Below are 10,645 nucleotides of genomic sequence, written 5' to 3' on the forward strand. Positions count from 1 at the left end.
TGGAGTCAAAAGGACCCGAATTCAAATCCAAACTCAGACAGTCACTGGTTGTGCGACCTTAGCTAAGTCATCTAACCCTGATTGCCTCCCCCAATTTTTTTTTTCTCATACCTCCAGCTATTGATTATCTCCAGTTAGTTCTAATCTATATCTTGTTTATATGGAGTTATATGGAGTTGTGTAATTCTTAGCAAGTCACTTAATCCTGATTATCTCAAAAAAAAAATTCTCATGGCTCCATTTATTGATTATCTTCAATTTATCATATCTAAATCTTATTGGTATGGAATTGTTTGCATGCTATCTTCCCTGCCCCCTTCCAGACTGTGAGTTTTCTGAGGGCAGAAATAATTCTTCCATCTTTATTTATAACCCGGCACATAACGCACAATTCCTGGCACTGAGAAGGTGTTTAATACATACTTATTGACTTCTGACTGCCTGGAATCATTTATGAAGATCGCAGACTTCCAAAATGGGGTCCATGAACTTGGTTTGTCTTTTTAAACTATTTTGTTAGCTCTTTAAAGATAATTGGTTTCTTTTGTAATGCTATATATTTCCTTTTAGGAATTTAAAAATATCCCAAGAAAGGCTCCATAGGTGTCACCAGCCTGCCAAAGGGGTTCAGGACACCAGAAAAGGTTGAGAACCTTTTCGATGATCAAAGGAACTGTTTGGGATGGTAATCTTTGTGAGATTCAGGACAAACTCAATTTTTTTTTCTTGAAAGAGAGCAAACAGACCAGAACTCAACCTCTACCTGATGACTGAAAGGGAAAGGTGAGTAAAGTGGAGAGGGACCTGGGATAAAACATTAGATCGGTCACTTAGCAGCTCTGTGATAGTGGGCAAATCAAATCTCAGCTCTCATTCAACTCTCTGGTCCTTGGTTTTTTTCCCCTGTAAAATGCCGGGCTTGGGTTGTTTTTGTTCAGACACGTCTGACTCTTTGTGACCTCATTTGGGGTTTTCTTGGTAGAGACACTAGAATGATTCGCAATTTCCTTCTCCAGCTCATTTTACAGATGAGGAAACTGAGGTAAATAGGGTGATTTGCTCAAGCTCGCACAGCTAGTAAGTGAGGCTGGATTTGAACTCAGGAAGTTGAGTTTTTTTAACCCTACGCACTGGGACCTCACCCGGCTGCCCTTGATGAAGTTGAGTCCCTTGTCCCAGTTGGACCTCATCCTTGGATGACAAATTGTGACCCCGCTGTCAGTGAGAGTCAAATAACGATCACAGAAGATGGCAGCAGTGCCCCAAGGTTGGAGAAGGGTGAACTTTCTAAAAGAAAAAAAAAAGTTGACTTCATTTCCTGAGAAAATTCTAGAAGAAATGGCTGGCAAATAATTAGAGAGGGAAGCAGTGATTACAGGAAGCCAACATGGCCTCATCAGAACAGGTCAGGGCTAATTAACTCCGCTCCCTTTTTGAACAGGATTATTAAATTGGTGGGTGAGGCGTCCTAGACGCAGACCATTAAAGTGGGAAGAGCCCTTAGAGGCTCTCTAATCTGACCCCCGCCTTTTACAGAGTGGAAAACTGAGGTTAAATGAGGTTAAGTGGCTTGTCCAGAGTCACACAGCAAGTTAGGGCCAAAGGTAAGGTTTGAATCCACGTCTTTCTGGCTCCGTGTCCAATATAGTTTAACTAGATCTGAGCAAAGTCTAAATATAATATTTTGTGATAATCGCGTGCAGATGCGAACTAGATGAGGATAAAATCAGATGAATTCAGCACCAATTGGATGGCGAGACCCAAAGTGTGGTTGTTAGTCAATCAATCTATCAGAAAATCAGTCAGCATTTATTGTTTCCAGCGCGCCAGCTCAAAGCCAAGTGGCCGGAATCCCCAGGAAGAAGCCTGCCCTCAATAAGCCTGCATTCTAACAGGGAAAGAAATTGTGCAAAGATACGTACAAGATACCTGCAGAGGAGGCGGAGGGCAGCTTCTGGGGGGGATATACTAGCAGTTGGGGAAGTGGGGACCCAAGGGGGACTGGGAAAGGTCTCCTACAGAAAAAGGCAACATGTGAACTGACATTAATGGAATGAAATGGAATGGAAAAGCATTTATTTAATGCTCAAGCACGGAAGACACAAATAGAAAAGCATCCCGATGTCAACTTAGGTGAACGTCAGTGTGGCAGGAGGTCTCCAGTGGGGTGTCCTAGGGATCTGTGCTCAGTGTTGGGATATTTAACTCTTTTATCAATGGCATGGAGAAGGGAATCGATAACGTGAACATCACATGTGAGCATCATAAAATGAGATTCAATAGGAACAAATATAAAGTCTTACATCTGTATGGAAAAAAAAATCAACTTCACCAATATAGATCAGGAATAGTCAGTCAGTCAGTCAGTCAACAAACATTTATTAAGCATCTGCTTTGCGGCAAGCATTGTGGGGATACAAAATTCTACAAAGAGAGGTACTCAATACGTGCCTTTCACAGACTAATGGGGGAGACATCATGCAAACGATTATGTACAAACTGGATATGTGCAGGGTAAATTAGAGATCGTCCCAGAGGGATGGCACTAGAGAATGAAAAGAGATTGGAAAGGCTTCTTGTAGAAGGTGGGATTTTAACCGGGGCTTGAAGGAATCAAAGAAATCCAGGAGATACAAATAAGGAGGGAGAGAATTCTATACATGGAGGGCAGACAATAAAAATCCTCCAAACTGGAAGATGAAGGTCTTGTTCAAGGAATATCAAGGAGGCTGGGATTACAGGTTCACAAAGTTTGGGTGATGAGAGGGGACAGCAAGGTATAAGAAGACTGGAAAAGCAGGATGGGATCAGGCTATGAAGGACTTTGAACACCAAATGGGGGATTTTATATTTGAACTTGGAGGTAATAGGGAGCCAATGTTGTTTATAGAGGAAGGGAGTGACTGAGCCAGACCTGCACATTAGAAAGATCACTTTGACAGCTGGAGAGAGGATAGACTGGAGTAGACAGACTGAAAGAAGATCTGGGGACTTTAATGGACTGCAAGCTCAATACTAGTCAGGAGTGTGATGTTTTGGCCAATGAACCTAATGACACTTAGGCAGAGGCATGGCTTCCAGTCTCACTGTATGGTCAGACCTCAACTGGGCACCATGGTCAAAGGACACTGATGAGCTGGGGAGGGAAGCAGATAGTGAAGTGCCTTGTTGTTCAGTCATGTCCAACTCTCCATGACCCCATTTGGTGTTTTCTTGGCAGACACTGGAGTGATTTGTCATTTCCTTCTCCAGCTCATTTTACAGATAAGTAAACTGAGGTAAATAGGGTGAAGGGACTTGCCTAGGATCATACACCTAGATTTGAACTCAGGTCCTCCTGACCCTATCCATGACGGAGCCACAAATCCAATGATCTTTCCACTCTACCACATTGAAAATACAGAATATGTATGTTAATTTACAAGGTTGTTGTAAGAATCAAAAGATATGATGCAGGAAAAGTACTTTATCAGCTGTAAAGCTCCATATGCTTATGGGTCTTTGGGCTAAATGTTAAATTTTGGGAGGGCCTCAGTTTCTTCAGCTGAAAAATTCTCCCCATCCTCATCTCTGCCTTGAGGCTTCCCTAGATTCCTTCAAGTCCTGGCTAAAAACCTGCCACTTTTGAAAAACTGTTCCCCCTTCACCTCAATGCTAGTGCCTTTCCTCTGCTGTTATCCCTATTTTATCCTGTTTCTATCTCGTATATCCACGGCTATTTTCCATGTTGTCTTCCCTGTCAAACTATGAGCTTGAGGTAAGCATTTTTTAATATTTCCTTAGCATATTACCTGGTATATGGTAGGTACTTAATAAATGCTTTTTTTAAGAAGCAAGAAAAAAGAAGTAAGAGTGAGCAGATTTGAGAAGGAAAAGGCAAACCATTCCAATCTTGGCCGTGAAAATCCTATGGACACGAATGGCGTTCTAATATAGCCCACAAAGTCACGATGAGTCATATACAACTGTACAACAAAATTTATACCCACAGGTAATCACTTACACCCTCAATTCAATCAAAAACCTCCATCCAAGCACAGAAAACAGAAATAAACATTCACACTTCATCTTACTGATTGTATTCTTTTCCCACATAGACACAGGAATATACAGAAGAAAGGGGCTAGGAATCCTGGGTTCAAATCCCAGGTCTCCTGTATAAGCCCAGGAAAATCCATCTGCTTCTCTGGGCTTCATGGGTAAAATGAAAAATGTGCACGATATCAGAAGATCCTACATTTAGAACCCTTAGAAATTGTTTAGTCTGACTTCAACTGTTTACAGATTAGGAAACTGAGGCTGAGAGGTCAAGCGGGTTGGGGATCTAGGTCTTCTGGATCTAAAACTAGTATTTTCATTTTTTTCATGACTCTTTTAAGGTCTCTTCAAGCTCTGTTAAATACAAAGAGGGATCCATGCTTACATTGTTTAGTTTGACTTCATCAGTTTACAGATTAGGAAACTGAGGCTGAGAGGTCAAGTGGTTTGGGATCTAGGTCTTCTAGGTCTAAAACTAGTATTTTCATTTTTTTCATGACCCTTTAAGGTCCCTTCCAGTTCTGATAAATACAAAGAGGGATCCATGCTTATGTGAGCACACGGATCCACTCCCAGGTCCCCGAGTACCCACAGACAGATTGGATGCATCTCCACTGCAGCTTCTGAAGGCACTTTGAAAAGTGCGAAATGCTCTAAGACAGGTGCCGATGGTCACAAACACACAGAGCAACACAGGTAGCTCTAGATCTGCCAGCTGACAGTCACAACCAAACATACCCAAATAGAAGCACACCCACGAATAGACAGGCGTCTTTCAGTGAGTGGGAGGGTGTGATCTGGGTATGTGGGCGGCTGGTGCAGAAATTAGGGGGAGGGACTTCTACTATTGCCAGAAAGGGGTGTACGTGCAGGTCGTGGGAGCGGGTGGGAGTGGGATGACTGTGTGTGTGTGTCAAGGAGAGGGACCGAGGAGGTGGTTGGAGATGGGGATGGGGAGTGTGTTGGTGAGTGGGTGGTTGGGAGGCAGGTGACATGGGGGGGGGACAGGGAATTGGGAGGCAGGTAATAGAGAATGGGGAGACTGATGACAGGGAAAGTGGATGATGGTTGGCAGGTGGGCGACAGAGGATGGTTGGTAAGTGGGTGATGAGGAGGGTTGGTGGAGAGTAGAGAAAATGGAGAATCAGCCAATACTGCTTGACTTTGCTGCACATGGTGTCTAGCTAAGGATGAGGGGCTGGAGAAGGTCCCCTTATATGTCAAGGAAAATGTTGCTGGGAGCAGGAGACAGGAGAAGGATGTCAGGGATAGCAGATGAGGTGAGGTGGGAGCTGAGGCTTCAGGGCTCACCTGCTTTAGTCCCAGAATTCTTGGGAAAGGCGGAAGGTACTAAGGCTCACTCTGCTTAGAGCCAGGATGAGAGCTGGGGCTGAATTAGGGCTGGTGGAGTCTGAAGTAGGAGCTGGGGTTTTATCCCATGGTCAATGGGAACCCAGGATGTCAGAGCCAGGAGGGTCCTTAGAACCCAGGATGTCAGAGTCGGGAGGGCCCTTAAAACCCAGGAGGTCAGAGCTGGGAGGGCCCTTAGAACCCAGGAGGTCAGAGCTGGGAGGGCCCTTAGAACCCAGGAGGTCAGAGCTGGGAGGGCCTTAGAACCCAGGATGTCAGAGCTGGGAGGGCCCTTAGAACCCAGGATGTCAGAGTCGGGAGGGCCCTTAAAACCCAGGAGGTCAGAGCTGGGAGGCCTTAGGAACCCAGGGAGGTGAGCTGGGAGGGCCTAGGAACCCAGGATGTCAGAGCTGGAGGGCCCTTGAACCTGGGAGGTGGCTGAGGGCCCCTTAGGCCAGGGAGGTCAGAGCTGGGAGGGCCTTAGAACCTGGGATGTAAGAGCTGGGAGGGCCCTTAGAACCCAGGAGGTCAGAGCTGGGAAGGACCTTAGTACACAGTATTGAAGCTGGATGGGGCCTTGGAAATCATGTAATCCAAACTCCTTATTTTATAGAGGAAGAAATTGGGATCCGGAGGAAATGTGTCTAAGGTTGAACATAAAGTGGTGCTAAGGCAGGAAGTAGAACCCAATTTTTAGAATATTGATTCTGAGCTTAGTATTTACCCCAGAGAACATGGCTGTGATGGAGCCCCCAAAGGTGAGTGAGAGAGAGAGAGATGGGACTGACAGAACATTCTTAGGAAAGGAAGAACCAGACGGGTCAGCGTTTCTGGGATTGTCGTTTTTGGGGAATCTCTCCTGTTCCTTCTGTCCCTTCTCTGGCCCCAGCTCTAGAATCACAAAAAGAGGACTGGACTGGGGGTGGATTGATCAATCAGCCAGCTGCTCATCCTCCCCCTGGACCCTGGCTCTGGAGATCCCAAGACTGGAAGGAAAGAAGCCCTGCTCTCCCGGCACTTCCATGTGGAGAAGGAGGGGGCTTGGGCTCAGACGCACCACATGCACATATTCAGGGCAGACATAGGCTTGGGGGCACCAGCAGCAGGGGCTGGTGAGAAGAGGCTCCCTTTGCTTGATCGGAGCTTTGAAGGAATCTGCGAGATGGGACAAGGAGAGGGTCTAGGGACGGAAAGAAGCCTGCAAGAAGGTTGAGTTTGAGAATAACAAAATCGGCTTGAACGCAAGTCACTGAACCTGTTTCCTCATCCATAAAACAGGAACGACAACACTTTGTTATGAGGATCACTTGTAATTACAAGCTCCCCGCACAGTGCTGGGTACATAGTAGGCGGCTTCATATAGAATTGCTCCCTTCCCTCTTCCCTCTCCCTCGGATCCTCAATGCTTTGGAGACAGCCTCAGCTGCCTAACAGCGTGGAGTATTAAGATCTGAATTCAAATCCTGCCTCAGACACCTCTTAGCTAGTTGACTCCGAGCAGAACGCTTCGCTTCTGTCAGATCAGATCTGTAAACTGAGGGATGCAGGGGGTGGATTGGATCCTTTGAAGTTCTTTGCAGCTCTAGGAGAACTGCCCAGAGGAGTTTGAAATAGAAACCCTTTTTTTCTCCTTTGCCCTTCCCCACGTTTATTGTACAGAATGTGTTATGTAACCCTCCTCCCAATGGCCCCTTCCTCGCCTCGTCCCAGCAATAGAAAACCCCCTCCCCCCATCCCTGGAGACCATTAGGGTCTCCCCCTTTCTTTCAGGCCTGAGCCCGGACCTGGTGGAAGTGATGGATTCAGGTCAGTGCTATGGAGGGCAGCCCAGCCAGCCCCTCTGCCACCTCATTATCAGGAAAAGCAGTGCATTAATAGCCCTGATTTTTTTTTTTTAAGGAAAAAATAAAATAACCTTATCATCAGTCAGGCTCACTGGAAAGAGATGAGCTGGGCTGGAATTTAAACAAATGGTACGGATGGGAGGAGGGTGGGCTTGGGGGTGCGGGGGTTCGGGTGGGGGTGGGGAAGAGTTTAAGAATGGCTGTGTGCTAATATGCCTCGTCCCCTTATCAGCGAGGATATTAAAGGTATTGAAATGCTAAGTAGCTCTTTAAGGCTGTGTCTGATTTTCATTAAAGCTGAGGAGGGAGGGGAGCCCGGAGATGGGGGCTAGGGCCCCCAGATTGCTGCCTGGGAACAAGTGATAGCTGGATTGTGAGCCAGTGACAGCCACTGGGGAAGCCCCTTGTGTCTCCCACCCCTTTGAAGGGCTGGGAGAGGGTGAGGGAGCACAATCCCAGGCAGGGAAGGGATGATCACCGAAGCGGGGGGCGGGGGGGGGTAAGGAAGGGAGGGGGGGTTCCTTCTGAAATCACTGATCGTCACTTTGTGCCAGTATGATCTTGGACAAATCATGTGACCTCATTTTAAAACAGGGCTGGGGGGGGCTGAATTCCCTTCCTTATGGAGAGGGGTGTATGGGGTGTTCAGAAAGATCGGCATCTCTGGGGTGGGGGCTTTTGGAGTCCTTTTCAGAGCTGCTAACCCACCTTTGGCCACCTGCCACCCAACTCTCCCTCATCTCAGCCAATGGGCCCACCCAGGCTGAAGGTAACTGACAGGGTGAACTGGGGCAATTGTGAAGCCTTCTCTTGATGAGAATAATTTTTCCCCCAATGACCATGAAAGTGCTTGATCAAGCATCTTTGATGCAAGATCCTGGGTCATTGACAATTATTTTTATTTTTTTTGTCCTATCACTGGATTTCCATGATGGTGGAAGAGAAAGTGAAACCTCACCTCACTTAAATCCAACTCATCCCCAGACATGTCATGGATCTTCTTCGAAAACGAAGGCAGAACTACACTGTAAACCGTTGTTGTTGGTGTGGTCCATCCTCGAGGAGGAACGATGACATCAGGAGGGTGATGGCTTGATTTTTGAGTGAATTGAATTTAAGTGAGACAGGGCTGTGCAAAGTCCTCAGTGTCATTCCTTCCCGAGTCTTTTGAGTCCAGTGACAAGACAAAAGCCATGAGCCAGGATGCAGGGGGCTTTGAATTATATATTTTAGAGGGAGCTCCCAGTTGATGAGATCACAGATCCATTTGAATATTTGAGTGCCAAATGAAATAGAGCAAAAAAAAAATAATTAAAAATTAAATTAACCAGGAGTTAGCCTGAAAACACAAATGTTTTCAGTAGTAGGCAATGCAGCCATCCTGCTGAATTGACTAATCTCAAAAGCACTATAGAAATGGTAACTCTCATTATTACAATTAAATGGGAAAGGAATATGGAGAGAGACTTGCATTTGAAGTTAGGGGACTTGGGTTTGACTCATGGTATGATTTCTACAACTTTGGACAAAAATCACTTCCTCTCTCTGCACTCTCCTGTAGGATGAATTGAACTCGATCTCTTTAAAATACACACACACACACACACATACACACACACACACAAATATACATATATATATTCATTTTCAAATTCTCACCCTCCTTTCACCAACTTTCCCACCCACTGAGAAGGCAAAATATATGATTTTCAAATATAAAACATTTCTGCATTAGCCATTAAAAATGACAATAAAGAAAGGAAATAAAACTATTCTTCCTCCCACACTCTGAGACCATCAATTCTCTGTCTAGAGGTAGAGAGCATTTTTCATCCTGAGTCCTTTGGAGCTGTAGGGAATCATTTTTATTGATCAGAGTTCCTAAGTCTTTCACAGCTGATAATTATTACAATATTACTGTTGCTGTGCAGGTTGTTCTGGGTCTGCTCATTTCCCTTTGCATCAGTTCATTTAAATCTTTCCAGATTTTTTCTGAAACCATGCCCTTCATCACTTCTTATATCATAATAGTATTCCAGCACATTCATAGACCCAAACTTGTTTTCCATCCTGTAATTCATCAGCATCTCCCCAGCTTCTCTTTGCCACCACTAAAGGGTTGCTATAAATACCTTGGTACTTGTGGGTCTTTTTTCCTTTTCCTTTGATCTCTTTGGAATATAGATAGTCCTAACAGAGGTATTGCTGGATCAAAGGATATGCACTATTTTATAGTCTTTTGGGCATAGTTTCAAATTGTTCTCTAGAATGGTTGGACTAGTTCACAACTCCACAACAATTCATTAGTGTCCGTATTTTCCTATATGTTCTCCATCATTTTCTTTTTCTTTCATGTTAGTTCATCTGATGGGAATGAGGTGGTACCTGAGGGTTGTTTTAATTTGCATTTCTCTAATCAATAACAATTTAGAACATTTTTTTTCATATGACAATTGATAACTTTGATTTCGTTCTCTGAAAACTCCCTATTCATATCCTTTGACTATCAATTGGAGACTGGCTTCTATTTTTTCTTTTTCTTTTTTTTTGAATCAGTTTTGGCTTAGTTCTCTATATATTGGAGAAATGAGATCTTTATCAGATGAACTTACTATAAGTTTCCCCTCAGTTTCCTTTTTTTTCTTCTAATTTTAGCTGCAGTGGTTGTATTTGTGTAAAATCTTTTTGACTTTATGTATTAATGATCTTTTATGGTCCCTATTACAACATCTAGTCATCACTCACACAGTCACTACTAGTCAGCCTCTTATCACCTCTTGCCCGGACTATTATAATTATTATTATTATTATTGTACTTCCAGCTCAAGTCTCTCTTCATTCTAATCTATCTAATCCAATCTATCTTCCAATTGCCTGGCTCAAGTATTTTCAGTGGATCTCTCTAGCCTCTAGCATCAAATACAAACTCACTTTTCTAGCATTTAAAGTTCTTCCCAGTCTCCTCCAAACTATCTTTCCAGTCTGCTTTTACATTAGTCCCCCTCCATGTCAGTTTCATGTAATTAAACTGACCTATTTGCCATTCTTATACATGGCATTAAATTTCTGCCTCCATGTCTTTGCCCAGACTATATTTCACATTTAGAATTCTCTTCATCCTTATCTCAGTCTTTTGCAATACTTAGCTCCTTTGAAAGCTCAACTCCTCAGCTCAGAGGTACCACTTCACATCTCTCAGATTGGCTAAGATGCCAGGAAAAGATAACAACCAATGTTGGAGGGGATGCGGGAAAATTGGGACACTGATACACTGTTGTTGGAGTTGTGAACGCAAAAATGTTTGTGGCAGCCCTCTTTATAGTGGCCAGAAACTGGAAACTGAGTGGATGCCTATCAACTGGAGAATGGTTGGGTAAATTGTGGCATATGAATATTATGGAATATTATTGTTC

Source organism: Sarcophilus harrisii, chromosome 3 (genome assembly GCF_902635505.1).
Source record: "Sarcophilus harrisii chromosome 3, mSarHar1.11, whole genome shotgun sequence".
NCBI classification, from domain to species: domain Eukaryota; kingdom Metazoa; phylum Chordata; class Mammalia; order Dasyuromorphia; family Dasyuridae; genus Sarcophilus; species Sarcophilus harrisii.